This window comes from Vigna unguiculata, chromosome 10 (genome assembly GCF_037176805.1).
Source record: "Vigna unguiculata cultivar grain cowpea cultivar isolate G323 ecotype 2 chromosome 10, ASM3717680v1, whole genome shotgun sequence".
Classification (NCBI taxonomy): domain Eukaryota; kingdom Viridiplantae; phylum Streptophyta; class Magnoliopsida; order Fabales; family Fabaceae; genus Vigna; species Vigna unguiculata.
In genome coordinates, this window is record NC_140801.1 from 43,090,286 (window position 1) to 43,112,416 (window position 22,131).

The 22,131-nt window shown below is 30.8% G+C and overlaps 1 long non-coding RNA gene across 7 annotated transcripts; it reads right to left on the reverse strand.

Annotated features, from left to right (window-relative positions):
• Positions 1 to 1,197: 1,197 nt before the first annotated feature.
• LOC114167393 (uncharacterized) lies at positions 1,198 to 5,608 on the reverse strand. Of its 7 annotated transcripts, none has more exons than XR_014985469.1 (5): positions 5,487 to 5,608; positions 3,345 to 5,361; positions 2,185 to 2,560; positions 1,636 to 1,699; positions 1,198 to 1,492 (listed from the first exon to the last, which is right to left on the reverse strand). It is a non-coding gene; the product is annotated as an uncharacterized LOC114167393 (long non-coding RNA). The 7 variants fall into 7 exon arrangements; XR_014985470.1 differs by having other exon boundaries at positions 2,185 to 2,318; positions 2,457 to 2,560; positions 3,345 to 5,585; XR_014985473.1 differs by having other exon boundaries at positions 3,345 to 3,417; positions 3,738 to 5,584.
• Positions 5,609 to 22,131: the final 16,523 nt, after the last annotated feature.

Consider the following 22,131-nt stretch of genomic DNA (forward strand, 5'->3'; position numbering starts at 1 on the left):
GTGGTGCAATGTTCATTATTTCAAAGGTTAAATTACCCTTTTGTCCCTTTATTTGTCATGAAATTTCAGTTTGGTCCTCAAGTTTTTCGTTGTCTCAATTTGGTCATCATTTTCTTAGAAATGACTCAATTTCTGGTTTTTTTAAATTTTTTTAAATTTTTTTTAAATTTTTTTAAATTTTTTTCTTTTTGACACGTATTCACAGTTGTGTCACGTGTCAAAGTGACTCAATTTGGTCCCTATATTTGTTTTTAATTTCAATTTAGTCCCAATTTTTGTAAAAATGAAGCAATATTTCCCTTCCTAAAATTGACACTAAATTTACTTTTTTATAAATTCAAAAAAAAAATCAAAAAATATTAAAAAAATTCAAAAAAACCAGAAATTGACACGTGGCATTGACTTTAACACCGTCTGGTCAAAGTTGACGATGAGGACCAAATTGAGTCATTTTTAAGAAAATGAGGACCAAATTGAGACAACGAAAAACTTGAGGACCAAACTGAAATTTCATGACAAATAGAGGGACCAAAAAGGTAATTTAACCTTATTTCAACCATCTAAGATATAACGTGTAAGGTTTCTTTTCACATGTTAGTAAGTTGGTAGGAAGACTATGGCCCACACACTACAAAAATAATTAATTTTAGTGGGAGTTATATTTGATGTTACCAAAGGTTTTAACCCCCACTAATGGGTTTACCTGAGGTTTACAATTCCCCTGAAAGAACAAGTGTGGCTAACAGATTACCGGAGTTTTTAACAATCCCTGGAAAAACGCAACTTGCCTGGAGTTTTCGAAACTTCCGCTACTACATGGAGTTTTCAAAACCCCCACTAATACATGGGGTTTTCAAAACCTCCGCTAATACATGGGATTTTTTAACCCCGTTTCTGCTTGGAGTTTTCAAAACCTCCGTTATTGTCTGGGGCTCTCAAAACCCCCACTATTGTCTGGGATTCTCAAAACCTCCGCTATTGCCTGGGGTTCTCAAAACCCCGCTATTGCTTGCAATGTAGAAGCTCCAGTATTGCCTATTTGTTTGTTTCCTATTTTTTAATAATACACATAAATCTTAAAATAAAAGAATAATTATAAAAGGCACAGATTTTAGATTTGTGGTATTTATAATTTGTACATATAACCTTTATAAATGGATCAAAGAATAAAGTCTACAATTTTAATATCAAACAATATAAATGACAAAAAGTAAAAGTTAAAATTAGCCACTCCTTACAATGTTATTTGTTTTAAATCAGAAAAATAGACATAACAAAAAATTAATAACATTATTCTAATGCGATATCAATCATGATGATCATGCTTTTTCATTTTCAATCATGATGATCATATCTGCAATCATATTTGGGAAGGCCATGAAAGAGCTAGGAAGAGTCCATGAATGAGATCATTAGCGAGCATCTAGTAAACCACAACATCAAAATCAGTTGCCATACCAAAGTACTCATTGTAATTTCCAATGAATGCTACCTACAACAAGATGAATAATACAAAAGAAAAGATAAATAATTGAGAAAGAATATCTAAGTGAAACAAAATCCTCTGCTAAAGTCTAACCAAGGTAAAATAGTTAATGCACATAAACTCAACACAGATATTTTGTTAAAACTCACCAAAGCTGGAGAGCTACTAAGCTTTCACTCACTCCAGTCACTTTTCCGGAAACATGAGAGTTGACTAAAAAAAGATTGAAAGAAAGAATTTTACAACATAGTTGATTAAAGAATCTTGTAAACTAGCAACAATGTAACTTTTTGCTATTAGTGTGGTTGGAACCAGACTAGTCTATTATTATCCTTATCAATAATGCATTAACTTGGTGTAAGAAAACAGTGTGGATATCATTTTTAAAATATAATTCTTTTAGTAACTAATTTATTTCATCACAAAAATATAAAAAAGCTAAGGAAATAAAGAAGTGTTGTGTTAATATTAATAACGTTGGGGGAAAGAGAGATGATATAGGTAGTGATGCAGATGATATGGCTAATTTTCCTTTCAAAATATTAGGGATTAGAAGGCACTGCTTTTTTCAGCCAAGCTACACAACATCACACATCACATTGAAGATAGAGAATATATATATATATATATATATATATATATATATATATATATATATATATATATATATATCCAAATAAAAAACAATTATCACATACCAGGTCATGTAATACGTGTATAACAAGATTCAGAATCCAAGTTGAAAATGGCATATCCCTAATTGGAATTATAGCCATGATTGAAGTATTATTTGGAGATAACATTGTTGGTTTTACATCTCTTAGAAAGTAAACTACACAGTAAAAAAGTTAGCAAAGCATTGCTGCAACAGTCAAATTATAATAATATGCAATATTCATGTAAGCAAGGATCACCAAATTCTATCTTCTCAAGAATCTAAAAGTAAAAAAGGATAGAAACTTATACTTACCTATGCAAAAATTTATAGCAACAACATCAAGAACTATTTTTATCTTGTCATAATAACCAATTCTGCTAATGGCCTCCTTAACAAGATCCAAGGCTTCTCTAAAGCTGTTGATAGTTAAATAAATACAATCAATTAAAAAATAGAAATAAAATAGAAAGACCTTCAAAAGTAATTTTCTTAGAGTTGAGAAATACTTCTATAACGAGCTTAGCCAGGTGAAAGTTTCATAAATATGTATTGATTTTAGATTTAAAAAAATATACAATTTTTTTGTAACTTCAAACCAATTCCTTTTATATTTAAATCTGCACACTTCAGATTCTGAGTTATATGTTTTTATTTCACCTGAATTTAAAAATATTCGTACACATAGGAAACTAGCTGGTTTAGTGATCCTAAAATACTAATGGCAATCATAAAACATAACAACATTTACCATGTAGAAGAAAACATAGTAATTATCACATGCAACATTTTGATAGTGATGTCTTAGCACTCTTACTTTGATTAAAAACATGCCACAATTCAAATATTTTGACTAAACTAAAATGCTTGTTCAAGAGGAAAATAAAAATGAAATTATTTTCATCACAAGTTTATCACAGATTTCTAAAGAATACAGATATCACATCCATGTATCCAACAAATGAAAATGTACAATTAGAGAAATTAAAATTATAGTAGAACAAAAATTCAAACTATATTAGATAAAATATAATATAAAATATAAAATATAGGAGCTTGCCTGGAGATATTAAAAGAACATACAAAGAATTGATTAGAAATACAACAAAGATTCTCATTCATAGGCATGTGCTACTCTCTCTTATCTGGGGATAAAATTTCCAATTTAGCAAATCTATAACAAAATAAAAACAACCATTTTACCTTCAACAATTCATCTCACCCACATCCCGGCAAGCCTTTTCTTCTTGTTCTCTCGCAGAAGTAGCTTCTCAACCTGCCAATGCAAAATGTTAAGCATTATCGCTAGGTGCATAACTTAAACTAATATAATGAACAAAACTATCATACAGAAAAGAAAGTCAGAAGGAATACCTTTCAACAGGGTGAAAATAGTATAGGGCATTTACAATGTAATAAGTATTTGTTTTCTCAGAGTAGTTCAGATAATCAATGGATGATATCATAGTTAACAACTACATCAACATGAAAGACAACTCAACGATATAATAAGACCTGGAAAGTTTTTATGCATTTTGATGTACCTTCATCTGTATTCATTTTGATGACAAGGTATCTGTATGAATTAGAAAGTACCTTGATCTGATTCAGGGCTGACAACTTTAGACAAATCATATCCAAAACTTTTATACATGTGGTAATAAAATGTTAATGCTTCTTTGATGCAGAAGGCTACAAGCATAGTCAAAACAAACAAGAAGGCAGAAGCTAAATTAACAGGTTAATAAAAAATTAAGAATCTAAGAGGATTTCAAAGTGAAATGCCCACCAATATTACACAATCACAATATACATTAATTTGAATATGAGACTGCACATAATAATGGACCTGAAATTATGCAAGCATGCAAAATAGTGTTAGAAGAGATAAGAACAGAGGCTTTTAAGTTGAAGAAATAGATAGTGCCCCAAAGTTCAAACATAGAAATTAAAAATGCTAAGGGATGCTTTGTCAAATGTACTAAGCCCAACACCAATTGCAAAGACAAGAAAGACCCTGAAAAGTATGGAAGGCATAACAAGCATTAAAATTGGCAAGATGTGATATAACAAGCAAGTTAGATAATCTTAATTAATGATAATAAAAGTGTAATCTAGAACAACTAAGATGATATGTATTGAGGTTAAGATTGTGTTTGAGGAGCACCTCTCTTGAGTAATTGACAAACCTATAAGTTGTGAATCACCAATGCCTCGGTATAAATCAATGGGAATTATGGGCTTCTGAAAATTGATGAGCTCAATGTCTAAATCAAGTCATGTAATGCAAAGTAATAACCATACTAACTGCATTTGAACTTTTTTAAAAGGTGTATTATCTATTCAAAGAAACTTTTACGGTTGTTGGTCAAAAGAAACTTTATGTGTCCTGCATTTTAATAATTTTTCTCCCTTCAAAGCATTGTCATATCTGAATAAAACCAATATTGTAAAGTAAATCACAACAAAAGATTAAAATGGGACTCAAGTACTTTGACAAGTAAAATTGCAATAATTACTGCACCTATGTGTAATGAACATTTTCTTACCTGAGGCAATGTAGCAATAGGAACCAGCCACAATAGACATAGATTTTGAGAAAGAAAAATCAATCGACTTTGCCAAGCCAAAGTCTCAAACATGAGCATGAAACACCTCATCAAGTAATATGTTAGACTTTATGTCACGATGAATGATTTGAGGTTTGCAATCATAATGAAGATAGCATAAGCCTTCTGCTATTTACATACATACCAGTCATCCCCTAAATTTGTAAACACTCATGAAATCGTGAGGCATCCATGCACATCATGTCATGAGTAATTGCTTTATTCATAATGGTGACAAACCATATATAATTAATAAATTAGCCTGCTTATAATATGCTAGTAAGATTTTATTCACTATCACTACTGCTATTAATTTGTTTTCAATGAATTGTTGACTCTATCCAATTATATAAGAGAGAAAGAAGAAAGGGACAAACATATGAAAAATCTACCAACTTACGAAGCAACAAAATCGGTGAAGCAGTTGTCCCCCCGTGAAGCACCAGCAAACTAGAGAAGCACTGCCCCGTGAACTCGTGAAACCACTACAAACTGAGTGAAAAACAAAACTAGTGAAGCAGCTGTCGCTGTGCCGTGAACCCCTGAAGCAACAGCGAACCCACGCAAAGTAGTTGTAATCTTCTGAAGCAGATACTAGAGCAAACACAATTCTGAAACATAAGAACAAATTTTTTGAACAAGAGAGGGGATTGTAACCATTGACCTAGGGTTTTAGAAATTGGGAGAGTGAAGAACAATGTTAAAAAGTCAAGAATGAAAGAGGAGAAACAAGTACCAATTGGATGATCCACCCTAAGTAGAGGAACCAGAGAAAAGGAATTTGAAAAAAAAAAAGAATTCTTCCTTAGAGATTGAAGATATAAGGAGAAATGAAGATAAAATAAACGTCGTACGAGAAAAGGGAGGTTAAAAAAATAGAAGAAAAAAAAGATGGAAAATGAGGGAAAAATTAAAATTTTAAACTTTACTGCGGTTTAATAAAAAAACCGTAGATATTTATAAGGGGTTTCGAAAACCCTCTCTACCTGTATCCTTTATCAGAGGTTATTAAAACCTCTAGTAAAAAACCTCTACTAAAATTAAGGTTTTTTGTAGTGACATGCAAATGCAATTTCTCTTTCCTTCTCATTCTTCTTTTACGTAAGTGCATGGTTTGTTTTGTTGCAATGCTTATATTTCTTTTACTTTACACCATAGTTTTTTCGTGGGACCCATGGGACTCTTTTTTTTTGGAAAATGATTTTTTGACTACTAAATTTTGACAACTTTCTCTTACAACCTTAGGTGTCATTTTCTAATTGGTTTCCATTTTTTCTTTCTCAATATTTTAAAACCACTTAAGAGATGACACTTCATATTGTAAGAGAAAGTTGTCAAAATTTAGTAGTTAAAATAACATTTTCCTTTTTCTTTTATTCATGTGTGCGGACCCGTATGGGTTCTATCTCTTTTCATATGGAATTTTGGTTCAACTTTTCATTTTCTCTTTCTTCTTTCTTTCCATTCTTTTTTACGAAAAAAAAAGGGATTTAACTTTGGTAGGCCACACACATATACAAATGCTTGTTCAAGCACGTAGAGGTGCATAGCTTTCTTTATACTTTTCTAAAAATTAGCATGTTGGATGGTGCATCACATGTAATAACAAATTCTCTTTCCTTGCTTGCATTATTTTTTTTTACGTAAATGCATGGGGTTTACATATTTCTTCTTTCATTCTTTAGAACTTTTGGTTCTCTTTAAATTCTCATATTGTTGGTCGGTGTTTTTCATTTGGTGTTACTAATTATTTCATGTGTTAATATGTTGGTGGGATATTATGAGATGGGTGGTCCTTCTTGGTTTTCATGGGTTGCATGGTTATGGAGTTAAAGTGTTTGTTTGAGGATAGTTACTTGTGTGTGATGTTATGCATGTATTTGAATGAATGTCACTCGTTGAATTCGTTCTTGAATGTGTTGGTTAGTAAGTTGATGGGTTGTTGATGGAACTTTATTTTCCCATGCGTGATGTGATGGTGAGTACTTTGTTGGCAATATATAAGTTCTCATGTGTTCCATGTTGGGAGTGTTTTGCCTTGTTGAGAACTCTTGGTGGAAAGGGGTCATCTTCGCCTGTGTGAAGCAGTGGTAGAGGATTGGTTCGAGTGTTGTACCCTCTCGCTTGTGTGAAGCAGTGGGGAGGGGATAGATGTTTCACCTTATTTCAGCTCGTTGCGAGTATAGTACCTGATGTGCGATGCATCGACGTTTTTACTCATAATTCCTTAAGGGATAACGGAGACAGTCTGGCTGCGTTAAGTGGGACACATCGAACCATCTGTTCTAGGAAACTAGATATTGTTGTGGGGTGAGAGGTCGTGGAAAACCAAAGTTTGATTATGATCACTATGTTTGAAGATTTTAGATGAATGTGATGCTATGTTTGGTTTGGTATGATTGTTTGGATGTTGGGGGTTGTGTGTTTCAAACCAAAAATTGATTATGATCATAATGCTAAAGTGTTATTTGAATGAGATTTTGAGTATTGTTTGTCATGTTTTATTTACGAAATTCTTTTATGAATATCATTGTTTATGGTTAGATTACCCCTATTTGTTTGTTTGTGTGTTTGTTGTATGTGCGATGATCGTATAACGTGTGTGTTATACGGGAGCAAATGATATTGCAGATAATCTTAGCATGGAGTAGATGGACGAGAGGTTGGGGTGGACTCGGGAGTTTTTATTATATATTTAGTTGTTTGAAATCAGATACTAAAAATTATGTAATTTTCTTTTAATCAAAAAAATTATTAGAAGTTTTTGACAAAGTGACAGTTTGAACTATGTAATTTAAATTAAATTAAAAGTTTTCATTAAGTACATTTTCGATGTTAATTCCTTTTCCGCTAAACGCAAAAATTTTCTAACGTTTCGTGACATCCCAAAATTTGGGGTGTTACAACAACGCTAAATATCTATTTTCTTGTAGCGTCTCCTTTCTTGATCCAATAACAATCTTCTTTGGCTATGGTAGATTTTGCAAGATACAATCTAGATCCAATTAGATCGAATAAAATAGATCAAATATATAATCTAGATCTTTTTTAACTAGATAATTTATATTTTTTTAATTCAATTTAAATTGGATTAAATCTAGATTGAATCCACTATATCAATTAGATTAAATTCAATTGGAACATCATAATAAAGTTGACTATTAAGTATACTATACATGGACTTGGGTCGACTAAGCTCGATTTGGGATTAGACCGATTCGACTTGGACCCAAGCTGACTCATGTCCATGTCCACTTGGATCTGGGTTGCCTCATCTCTACCTTGGCCAAAGCTAACAAGAGTCAACTTGGGCCCTGACCAACTTGACTCTCATGCCTGACTAGACTCGACTCAACTTGAGACAAGCCAACTCAACTTGACATGGGCTCGGGTCAACTCAACTCAATCAACTAAGCCCGACCATCAACCTAAGTCAACTCGGTTAAACCTTCAACCAAGATAGACACAACTTAACCTTCAACTCAGGCTAACTCAGCTCAACCATAGACTCAGGTTAACTTCTATAAACCTTCAACCTAGGCCACTTCGGCTTGGCCCTTCAACCAATGCTAACTCAAATTGACCTATGACCTAGACTAACACGTCTCAACAATCAATTCAAGTGGTTAGGTCTTGAAAATCGGCTTAGACCCACAAGTCTCGACTTAATTCACCATCGGTGTGTGTCAACATGGCTCGACCTCGAATCGAGGTAACTCAACTTGACCATCGACTCGGCGGACTTAGCTCGACCTTTTACCCAGAAAGACATGTCAATCAGCCCTAGTTGAAGGTTAAGACGAGTCAACTCAGACTAAAGGTCGGGCCTAATTGCTCTATGTCGAACCTTCTATAGTCCACTCAGACCAAAAGTTTATACTAGTCCCAAATCGAAGGTCAATCTAACTCAACTCGAGCTCTAAGATGTAATTTATTTTGCCTTAAAATAGAAATTAAATTGCTTTATTCCAACAAAAAATTGAAATCTAAGATATTTTAATTATTTCATCCAAATAAACTATTTAGAAAATAGAGAGAATTCAATTGTTAGTAATTCAAATTCTATGTATTACAATTACTTGGAATTTTTGAAGTCCATCATCCATACATAAGGTTAGTGCTTTCCTTTCTTCTTCTTTCTTCCTTCCTTTGCGACTCTACTTTTCTCCAATTTTGGTTATAGCAAGCTTCAAAACGTTTAGCTCTACAGTGCTTCTAGTAAACAAGATGTATCATCTTCTCTACCATGTCTAAGAATAGGATCGTGTCTAACCCAAAAAATAATGTTTGACATTGTGTCATGCATTCCTCCAATGTGCGTGTCTATGTTAGCAAAGCATCAGAAGCAAGAAAACGCAGCTTCAAACCGTCACTAGGGCAAAAAACCCATTTAACTTCACTTGGTATGCCTTAAATTTAAGAAAAATTAAGCATATCAAAATACAGTATCACTTTTGAAATTATTGAGGACCTTTAGGCTTCTATTCTACTAAAATTTGAAGCATATACAAGTTTAGGCTTCGATTGTCTAAGAAATGGTGCTTAAAAGTTCCCATTCATTTCAAAAATGTCATTGGTATTTTTTTATTTAGTTTTTAGACATAGGTTTAGGCTTCAGTTATTTTTATAACCAAAGCATAAAGGTGTTTAGGCTATGATTTTCTAAAATTTTACTCTCACGTTAAGCATTTCATCCTTGCATTAGTTATTTTCCTCCTTCCTCTTCCATGCGACCACCATTAAACCATCCACACCAATGCAGAAGTTGTTTAATTCTTCTTTTTTCCATCAACACCACTATATACCAACATCGCTACGACCACCTACACTCTCTTACACCCTGATTTTCCCTTGGTCTTGAGCACCTACACCCACTGTCATTGAACACGAGTCACTGTTGCTACTTAACATTGAAAATAGGTGATTTGGTTTTCATTCTTCCCTATTGGATTTTTTTTATATGTACTTGAATTGTCGAAGTGGATAGTTTAAGAAGATTACTCATTTTTTCATAGTTTATTAATATATATATATATATATATATACATATATATATATATATATACATATATATATATATATATATATATATATATAGTGATGAGAATCTGAAAACTGTATTCAGATGCATATTTGATTGTGGTTGATAATCATTTTCATTTTCTGAAGACCAATGCGAAATGCTGGCAAACTTTCGTGAAATTTAATATGGTTTTTAAAATTGATATGTACCAACAAAATCAAATAAAAAAGGAATGTTCTTGAATGAGATAGGGTCACACCTTGAATACCAAAGTGAGGTGATCATTCATTTAAAGATTACTGAAATTATTCACACAATTTCAATATATATACGTATAGATCGAGATTGAATTAATTAACCACGCATCAATGCTAAGTATGAGAGAGAAGTAGAAGAATTGATATAATTTGTGCAACGTAATAAGGGTAGAGTGATGATGAAGTGATGTTTAAATGTCCTTATGTCAACTGTTTGAATGGGAGAAATTTGAATGCATCAGAAATTAGGAAACACCTTATCTGTGATGGTTTTCTTTGAAGTTATACAACATGGACAAAACACGGCGAAATAATAGACTTCCCAACAGTGTCCCAATATGAATATATTGTTGATTCCACCATGGAAGATCGATTGGAAGAAGACTGACTATAGCAAATGATTCGTGAGGCGTAGAAGCTTTTTCCCAAGCGCATGTCTATAAGACAACATCTACTGATGCAGAGATTCTGTTGTATGTCAATTCAACTAAGTTCACATGATTGTCAACATTGTGAAGGCTCATGAATTTGAAGGCAACCAATGGGAGGACCGATAAGAATTTCATAAAGTTAATGGTGTTATTGAATGAAATGTTTCCAGATTGAAATACATTATCTACCTGTAATTATGAGACCAAGAAAATTATTTGTCCACTGGATATGGAGTATAAAAGGATACATGTATGTCCTAATAATTGCATATTATACAAAAAATAATTTGAAAGTTTGAAAAAATGTCTGAAGTGTGGGTTATCACAGTACAAATAGAAAAACAACAGTGAAAATAGTGGTAAGATAGAAAGGGATGGTCCTGCTTTGAAAGTAGTTTGCTACCTTCTTATCATACAAAGACTTAAGCATTTGTTTGCGAACCCAAAATATGTTAAAAGCCTTAAGTGGCACGCAGATGAGAGAAGATGTGACAGACTGCTTCATCATCCAATTGATTCAATGTAATGGAAAAAAAGTAATCATGAATTTCCCTAGTTCGATCGAAAATGTAAAAATCTTCGGTTTGTTTTGACTACAGATGGAATGAATTCATTTAGTAATTTAAGAACCAATCATAGTTGTTGCCTTGTTATATTATCCGTTCACCTTGTAACATAAACTATGTATTTCGAGAAAGTATATGATGTTGTCTATGATGATATCTAGTCCAAGGCAACCTAGAAATGAGATAGATGCTTATCTCAGTCCACTAGTTGAACCTCAAGTTGATGTGGGTTGATGGGATTGAAATTTTTTGTGGTTTTTCTTTTGAAACTCTCATGATGCATGCAATGTTCTTTTGCACCATTAAGTACTTCCTCACTTACGGTAACTGGTCGGGGTATAATGTCAAGGGTCATAAAGCTTGTCCTATATTTGAAGTAAACATTGCAGCTCATCAATTGAAACCTAGAAGGAAGATAATGTATATGCACCTTTTACAATTTAATCATCCGTATTGATGGTTAAAAAAAGCATTCAATGGACATCATGTAGTTTGGGAAATGTCCAAGAAGTCATATGTAACGAGCCTTTGAAATAAAGAAATCAATATTCTTTATCTTTAATATTGGTCCAAGTTAGAGGTTAGACATTGCATAGATGTATGCATGTAGAGAAGAATGTGTATGATAACATGATTATTGCACTACATAACATTTAGGGAAAGACAAAAGATAGAGTAAATGCTCGTTTGAATTTTCATGTATGAACATATGAAAAGACTTGGCACCAAAGGAGGTTGGTAAGCGTACTTATTTTCCTCCCACATGTTACACTATGTCCAAACAAGAGAAGATAAGTTTTTTTCCTTTCTCTAAAGAGTGTCAAGGTACCACAAGGATACCCTTCAAATATTAAGAGTTTGGTGAAGTTTCACGATTGCCACACCTTAATGCAACAAATGTTACTAGTGGCTATTCGTGGAATTTTACCCAAGATTGTTAACATCTTGTGTCAGTTGAAGATGTTTTTCCCTCCATCCTTTTTTGACGTCATGATATATTTACTAGTCCATTTGGTAAGAGGAATCAAGTTCTATGGACTAGTATACGTAACATGAATGTATCCTATTGAACGTTATCTGGAGATTATGAAAGCATGCATGAAAAATCAATATCGTCTAGAAGCTTCAATGATTAAATGGTATATTGCTAAAGAAAGTATTAAGTTTTGTTCAGATTGCATGACAAAAGCAAATCTGATAGGAGTTCCTCCCAAATCATGGTTGAAGAGGTGTTTTATAAGTAAGTGCATATGAGGTGTAAATGTGGTAACCAAAGATCATGAAGAACTGTTGCAAGAAAACCTATATGTACTAAACAATACAGATAAGGTGATCCCTTACTTGTCTGCGCATAAAGCCAATGTGAAATAAAACAATCTGATGCAATTAGAGAAATGACAATTGATGGAGCATAATAGAACATTTATGCCTTGATTTAAAATTGAGGTTTTGAAAGATTCAAATTTTTCTTAAACATTGTTGAGAATATTACTTAATATCTTTTTTTTATTTAAATTAGTTTTTAGAAGATATTTCAGTTAGTTTTAGAGATAGGTGTCAGTTTTAGAAATTTGTTATTATTTTAGATTAGGAGTGAGATATTCTAAATATTTTATACTTGATATTTGGCTATAAAATAGATGAGATTTAATGTTGTATGTTGTGCAGGTTACATAATTAATAATTGCACATTATATACGAAGTCTTTGGATGATAAAAGCACAACACAAAAATAGTGGAGTCAATCTTGTAGCTGTGTTGCTACAATTTTCCACATCCAAAGATCAAAATCCTATATTTGGATCAATGACGTATTGTGGCATAATAAAAGAGACGTCAGAGGTTCATTATATTATGTTTATTGCTTCAGTATTCAAATGTAAGTGAATTGACAATAAGAGTGGTGTCAAAATGGATGAATCAGGTATGACTCTAATTTATTTTCGGAAGGTGTTTTATCGAGACGAGCCCTTTATAATGGCAGAACAAGCATCTCAGAATTTTTATGTAAAAGATCATGTGTCTAATCAATTGTATGTTGTTCTTCAAGGAAAAAAGAAAATTGACGTTAATAAAGAGAATTTGGTAATCTTCATATTACTGACACCCATCCATTTAAAACAATGATAAAGTTTGATGAAGACCTTCTAGTTGAAGATGTACAAGCAATTAGAAAAGATCACAATGTGAGAATATACACATGACCAGTACATAACTTTTGTATATGTTTTATTATGTATTTTCTTAAATAATATGTTATACGTTATTTTCTATGTTTGTTATTGATCTTTTGAACTTTTTTCTTTTAACATATATAAGGTTGACCATCAGAATTCATCAAGGGATGAAGGACCCATTAGGAGACCCACCAGAGGAGCCACTAGATTAAGACAACTCTTAATGAGACGAGCTAGTTGTGAAAGACACATGTTGTTATTGACGTCATCACTTGTGTAGCTTCATGTCCATATGTAGGCATTTTTAGAAGCTATATTGGAGTGTTAGCACGTGACAAAATATTCATCCTTACTCCATCTTTTGATCATAAAAAATTGTAATTTGTCTCTAAATTGGTGTTTAAAATTTAGCTACCAAAGGAAATTGGTTACTAAACATTAGTTACAAAGATTTTTTTTTTTTTTACAAAAAGCATTGGTTTCTAAATTAGTCTTTAATTAATTAGTGACCAATTATAATATTTTATTCATAATAGTTACTACTTTAGTATTAAATAATTTTTATTTTGTAAATTGGTATATAAATTGGTTACTATATGACTAACAACTTTTGGTCACTAAAATTTATTATTAATGAGACATTTCATTGTAGTGATAGAAATCCAACCCAAAACCCATCACCCTTTATAGATGTTATCTGGAGTCTATGATATCGGTTATAAATCGTATTCACAACATACACAATAGAAAAGTTGGACCTATTTTGGTTAAAACATGCATACTAGATATCAATGAGACAAAATAGATAAGGAAAAATACCTTATTGGCAAGTAAGATTCCAAGAAAGTTTTCCCTTCAAATGTATCAAGGCCTTACATGTGTATTCACACCGAGACCAAGTTTTGTCATGTCAACACTTGACCCGTGGAAAATTCTAATAATATGTGTTCAAAAGATGACCTAATAAAAGCAACCTTTTTAAGAGAGAGATTTTGGAAATTGACCTTTCTTAAAGAGAGCCTACATGCACCAGTGCAGTAAGGGCTTTTGGCCCCAGTTGTTTTTTATATTCTGCTCCGGTTCCAGAACCGAGGCATATTGGGGTGAGGCCAAAAGGAGTGGCTTTTGGCCTCGGGTGTGGACCGAAGCCGTAAAGCGTTTTCCTGCCTCAGGTCACACCTAAACTGAGGCCTATTCTACGCAGCGCTGGAGCGCGTTCTTGTTGGAGAAGCTGGAGTCCGAGAAACGAGGTCAAGCAGCCGCCGCGCTCGTGCGTATAGGTGAGCATGGTGGATGCGAAGAGGGCGTAGAAGGAGACCCTCAAACCTTTCTACTGAAATGAGATTGCAGCAGATTCATGGCACCCAACTTATCCAAGTTCAACAAAACCCTTAACACAACTTTCGTAGATCTGCGAACACAGCTCACCAACCAAACCAACCACTTTGCCACGGCACAAGCAACCACCGGAACAGATCCTGTATATGCTATGTTTCAGTGCAGAAACTACATCTCAGAACTTTCGCAGATTTGCAAGCACAGCTCACCAACCAAACCAACCACTTTGCCACGGCGCAAGCAACCACTGGAACAGATTTGCGCCACCTGCTTCGCCGTTTCCATCACCAAAATTCGCAACTGCTCCCCTAGTTTCAGCCCCTTCTCCAATAGCGTGGAGGTGCAGCGTGGAAGAGTTGGAGTTGTAGAGAGAGAGAAGAGAGAAATGGAGTTTCAGAGAGAAATTGAGAGTGGCGGGGAAGAAGAAAAAGAAAAAGGTTCGCGTTTTAACCCTAAATAAAATAGGGCCTCGGTTTAATTAATAACCGAAGCATATCATTGGTTTTGGCACCGGTCCTCTGTTACCCGAGGCCAAATGTGTAAGTTTTTGGCTTCGGGTCTCCGCAACCAAGACATATGTTAGCTTTTGGCACCGGTTTTTTATCAACCGAAGCATTAAACTGTTTTTTGCTTCGGGTGTTTTGCGAACCGAGACATAAAAGTTGGATAGAATTGCAAAAATGTCACCGCGCCATTATATGCTTCGGGTTTTTGATAACCGTACATATAAGACGAGTTAAAAACAATATTGATGCCTCTATACTTTTTTCTAAAGATATTAAGTACATGCTCTAAAAACTTCTTTTTTTCTATCTTATAGGAATTGTACACCTCATGTTGTTATATTCTAAAAAATCTCTCTCTTAAGTCAAGTCTGTTACTTTTATTTATTATTTTTTAATAACAAACTAGATTTTCTTGTAAATAATACTTTAAAAAAATTATTTAGTTACTACCTTAATTGATTAAGTCTCACACAATCAACTACAAATTCTCAAAATTATATTAATTATATTTTTTGTGCTAGCAAAAAATATAATAATATTTCACTTAAAGAAAATATATCAATAAAATTAAATTATTTAATTTAATCAATAATATTTTCTTGTCCAACAAGGATCAAAACACTCTTTAGTATGTGACCAACCCGTAGGTTCATTACGAAACCAATAATAAATTAACTCATTAATTTATTAATCAAAGTTGGCGTCTAGCAGCATTCCTTAATGGCCAGATAGTATGAAGTATTTTTTTCTTTAGAACTATTAGAAGATTAAGATAATATTTCCTTCCATCTTTACAACTCTATGTTAACTCTAGAATATGGTATAACTACAAAATTCTAATAAGCTAACACATGATGAATTTTAAGAAACTTCTTTCTTATTTCATTCACAATCCCCTAGCCAAGGTCTTTATTTATATAGAGCCCAAAGTCATTACCAAAAGTTGATGGATTATTTCTTGATTAATCATTAATCTCACAAGAACTTAATCATACTCAATAACCAAGGACGCATCTTAGAAGGGGCAAGAGGGGGCCATGGCCCCCTAATTTTTTTTTAAATTTTTAATTATATTTATATATATTAAATATTTTCAATTTTATTTTGAAATTTTTTAAATTATATGTAGTGTATATTGAGAATTGATCAAAATTAAATTAAGTATCTCTTTATGTCTTTTATTAGCACAATATTTAATGTTAATATTTATTAAGATATTTTTTATTTTCTTTTCATTATCTTTTGAATTTCTCACGAATTGTATTCATCTCCTATTCTCACATGTTTTCTTTTTGTTTCTAAAAAAAAGATGGAAGTTAGACACAAACCAATTTTTTTTCTCTCATTTCCTATTTGTTCTCTTTCATTCTTGACAAAAAAATAACTCTCTTTTCACTAATATATATATATATATATATATATATATATATATATATATATTAATAATTACGTCTCAAATTTTTATTATATAAATGATAAATTATTTTTTTGTCTTAAACTTAAGAAAAATAGGTATATTAATAAAGAGATGGTTAGTTTAAAATTTCACTCCAACATTTCATTGTTGATGCTCCTAACCATTGAAATTTGAAGAATTTATCAACCATTATTGAATTATGTGAATCTTTTACAAGAACAAATAAATTAAAGATATTTTACTTGATTAATCGTCTAATTCATCTTATTTTAACTATTCATGTATCATTTTCTAAAATGAAAATTATCAGAACAAGATAGCGAAATAAAATGAAAGATGAATTTTTTGTCGACAGTATGGTTATTTAGATTGATAAAGGAATAACTGGAAATTTTAGTTCTGATTAAATTATTAATGAGTTCAAAATCTTTTAGTACATATTATTTTAGCTTCCTAAAATATTGGTCAAGACCCGCCACTACCAATAACCATTCAACTAACATCACAAAGCGTTAGACCGATATCAATGTATAATAAATAACTTGTTAATTTCTATGATAATCTCAAGTCTAAGGAAATTATATATTTCTTCAAAAGAATTTTCCATTGACAATTCAAAGGTAATATTAACCGTTAAGAAATTCTCCTTTGAGTTAGTTCAATGGTCATATCCCTATATGTACCATTTATATGTGTAATTTAAAAAAGGAGATATTTTAATCTTTATCCGATAAAGACCATTCATTAAATACATATTGATCTATCCAGATTAATGATGTCTTATCTTCAATAATCATATGATCTAGAACAATTTAAATTAAAACTATATAAGACTTACTTCTCATTATTATAATCCCTATTATAATAGCAAGTCTTTAATTTTAATCAAGAATTTTATCCTATGAATTCAATAAATATGATAATGAAATAAATAATAATAAATACAATTTTATTATTACAAACATGACGATATGTGCATACCTCAAATTAGGGATGGCAATATGGGCCTGGCCCATTAGGCCGACCCATGAAAAAAAGTGGAGCGGGTCAGGGTAGTGAACCCGCAATAGCCCAGCCCGCATAAGCCCACAGCCCACGCGGGCTGGTCTGCAGCCTATGTGGATCGGCCCGTAAGCCCTCATAAAAAAAAACTTGCAGTTGTGTATATTAATTACTTTTTTTTATGAACTTTTGCATTAACGTTCCAAATTCTTGTATAACTGGAAGAAACAAGTATTATGTATTTTTTAATGTGCTAAAATTTAAAGAATACATTGTGTATGTCATAGTATGAATATGAATATGATGAAAATGTTGAATTAGCAATTTATCATTTAACTCCCCAAAGTCTTTACTTAATTTTGTGAACTTCTTAAAGTTTTCCCATTTTTAAACATTGAAAGTTTTATCATAAGAATTAAAAAAAAATGGGTCAGTCCACAAGTCTGCAAGCCAAGTAATGTATGGAACGGATGAATGATTGTAATCCACATAAATTGTACACTTGCGATGTGATGGCGGGCGTCCGCATTGTCATGCCTACCTCAAATCCAACATTCATAACATATAATTGCTTCTACTTTGATGACTTCGATGCTATCAATCTCTCATCAGAGTTGGCTTTCTGAAAATATATCACTTTTAGAATGAGAGATTAAATTTATTTGCATTTATTTATTAATGATTTGGGTAAATTGAAATGTTTTTGAAAATTTCTGTCGGCAGCATTATATGATTTGTTTAGCACTATTAATTTTCAAAACTATATTCTTTTCGTCTTTTAAAGAGTTTACCAAGTGTTGTTGCTGGAAGAGATGGGGAACGTTGAATACATTTTATAACTTACGTTGAGAGAAACAGGAAATTGGTACTACGAAGAGTGTTATATATGTTATGAGGTCCCACACTTTGGGTCTCGTACTTTAATTGTCTAAGTTGAATTTTACTTTTGAATTAGGTAATTAAACATTATCAAGACTTCCGATTAAGAAAATCTTAGATTAGAAATCAAATAAATTAAAAATAAATATTCACTATAATAACTCAGACACCAATCTAAAAAATTAAAAATTATTGATTACTAATATAGTTATTATTATAAATAAAATATTATAATTGGTTACTAACTAATTAAAGACTAATTTACAAACTAATTCATTTTGGTAGTCAAAACTTAAGTAGCTAATTTTTAGCGAGCAATCTTTTTTGATCGCTAAAACCATTGTAGCTAATTTTAAAGACCAATTTAATTATTAATTACAATTTTTTTATTTATAATAGTGACTATTATAGTAACAATAATTTTTAGTTTTGTAAATTGATATCTAAATTGGTCATTGTAATTATTAATAATTATTGGTAACTCTTTAAAAAAAATTCTTGTAGTGCCCTGTGTTCTTTCTTCAATCTAATTATCGGGTAAGTTACTTGTTACAGGTGGTATCAATGGTATCAATCAGTGGCAGAACTTGGAAAAAAATCTAGAAGGTGCCAAATTAAATTTGTATATATAAATTATTTTTTTAATTTAAAAAAAAATCTCCATTTTATTTATTTAAACCATTTTTACATCGTGATTCACACTTTTCAATTACTAATTCATTGAATTTATGTAACATGGATATTTTAATATCTATTCCAATTCAAGATTATTCAACTAATTCATTACGTGCAACGGTATTCGTAATGCAGCCTAAAATACATTCATTAAATTTTACAAATTTTATCATATGCAGCGACGAAAAAACACAATCCCTGGATTTTATAATTTGGAATTTGGAGAAAATATAATTAGAGTTGATGCCAATTTCATAAATGAATCCCTAAAATTATAATTAAGGTTCATACTAATTTGGGAGAAATATCGTAATGGGAGAATCATAAATTTAACGTACATAATGAATCATACTAGAATATTATGAGAATGCATTCTCCGATCTATGATTTCTAATCATTCTGATTTCCAATCTCTCTTTCCCAATATGTCTCTTTGTTTTTCTTTTTATTCTCATACTCTCTTGATTGCTAGTTAGGAAAGAATTCAAAGACAAAATCATAATCTCTTTATTAACCAATGTCCATCAAATTAACTTTTATTTTATCTTTATTTTATTTTTTAAATAATAAAAATAATATATATATATATATATATATAACTTAATATAATAATATATAAATATAATTTTAAAATATATATAAAAATAAAATTAAAAAACTGTGGGGGAGCCCTGGCTCCCCTCTGTCATATGCAAGGTTCGCTTTTAGTATCAATTGTTCTGTAGCGGAAGTTAAGTAGGTCAAATCACAATAAAATCATGGTGTTTGGGTTAATACACTCTTAAATAAAAAGAATTGTATCTTGACTAATGACTATAGTTTTTGATCTAGAAGTAAACATTTAATCCAATACTCACTTATATAAAAGATAAAATAGCCATTTTGAAATTTTAAGGGAGTGCAAGAAGAAACTGTGGATGGAGGAAGTATGTGCTTAGTTTTTTTAGTATATTGTTTTCTAAAGAATAATATCTATGAATTTATATTGTTCAAAGTTCATGCATATTAGTATAAAGAAAATTTCAATTGCGTCATAACTTTTGATAAAGTATCTCAATTAGGTCATTTAAAAAAGAAACAAAAATATTAATGGCAATCTATGTTTTCTTTTTATTTTTATTTTTTGCAAAAATATTTGTTGTCACATGTCAGGTCTATGTTGTGACACAAGTCACTATTTATGTCATGTGTTAGTGGCAGTGTCAAGTGTAGAATGTCAAAAAAAAATTGTATCTGTGGGTATCTACGGATAAAACCCGCAACGGTATGAAATGGATATTGTAAATGAATACCCACGGGTAATGGGTACGTGTATTTTTTATACCCGCATGTTAACGGGGCGGGTACGGGTATCATAGTTAGGGATGGCAACGGGGCAGGGCGGGGACGGGTTTCACTATCCCATACCCATCCTCGTAAAAAAAGTTCATCCCCATCCCCATACCCAAACTCAACGGGTATCAAACTTTTATCCCATCCCCATCCCCACCGGGTAACGGGTATAATCTTGTACCCATACCCGTACCCGTTTTCTTACTACTTTAATATTAATTTTAATTAATTTTTATAAAATAATAAAAAATTACGGTAAAAGAAACATAATATTATCAAATATTCAATATTAGGAGTATGGTTATTTTTTCGATATCAAATACTTTGAAATAAATTATAATTGTTTACATTTTATATTAGAATACCAAATAAAATTTAATGAAAACCAAAACATTTATTAAATTTGCAAACATTAATGAAACCTAGTTGATAAATTTTAAAAATATTTTTAAAAAAATATAAAAGAAAAAAAATTCTTAAAAAAATATTTAAATTAAAATATATTTTAAATGTTTGTTTACTTCAGTTTTTTAAATTATAATGAATTTATTTTTTATACACTAATAAAAGTTATAATACATCACTTGATTAAAATAACGCAAAGAACAAATAATAAATATAATAATAAAATTTTAACATAAATCTTGTATCTTTTAAACCACAATATATGTTGGATGGTGATAAAAAAATATTCATAGCAATTACATTAAATTTTTATATTGTAGTAAATAAAAATTATTTATACAATTATAGTGAAAAAATTAAAGTATGATTGTAATGAGTTAAAAAATAAAAAATAATTAGATAAAATTTATCGAAATAGTATTCTACATGATGAAAATAAACAAAAAATAAAAATATAAAAAAATTAACAAATGTGTGTCTTATAAACAATTTGGAGACTATTGGAAGGAATCACACAAATGAAAACAAATATATAATTAAAGGTATGATAAGATGAAAAATATCTTAGAGATCTAAGAAAACTTTTCAAATATCAACATATATACTCAATGTTTGATAAAAAAAAATGACGCAAAGAACAAATAATAAACATAATAAAATTTTATCATAGATATGGTATTTTTTAAACTCCAATATATGTTGGATGGTGATAAAAAAATATTCATGACAATTACATTAAATTTTTATATTGTAGTAAATAAAAATTATTTATACAATTATATTGAAAATATTAAAGTATGATTGTAATGAGTTAGAAAATAAAAAATAATTAGATAAAATTTATCGAAATAGTATTCTATATGATGAAAATAAACAAAAATAAAAATATTAAAAAATTAACAAATGTGTGTCTTATAAATAATTTGGAGATTATTGGAAGGAATTGCACAAAGAAAATCAAATGTATAATTAAGGGTATGATAAGACGAAAAACATCTTAGAGATCTAAGAAAACTTTTCAAATATCAACATATATACTCAATGGTTGAGAAATAACAAAAATTGTTTTAGCGAAACAAAAGAGTTCTTCTAATGAAACAAAAATTAATAATAATAAGTAAATAATTTTTTTTATATTACCTAGTAAATGAAATGTTTATGCTATTAAACACTTAAATTGAGAGTATTAAATATTCTCATGTGAAAGGAAAATATACAATAAAAAAAAATATTAAAAAATAATAGAAATATTCAAATGTTAGACATAAATTTTTTTTAATTGACATACATCATTTTAACATAATTACATAAACGTTGTGATAAAATAAAAAATATATTGGAGATGCGAAATGAGTTTCATGACAAACCAAATA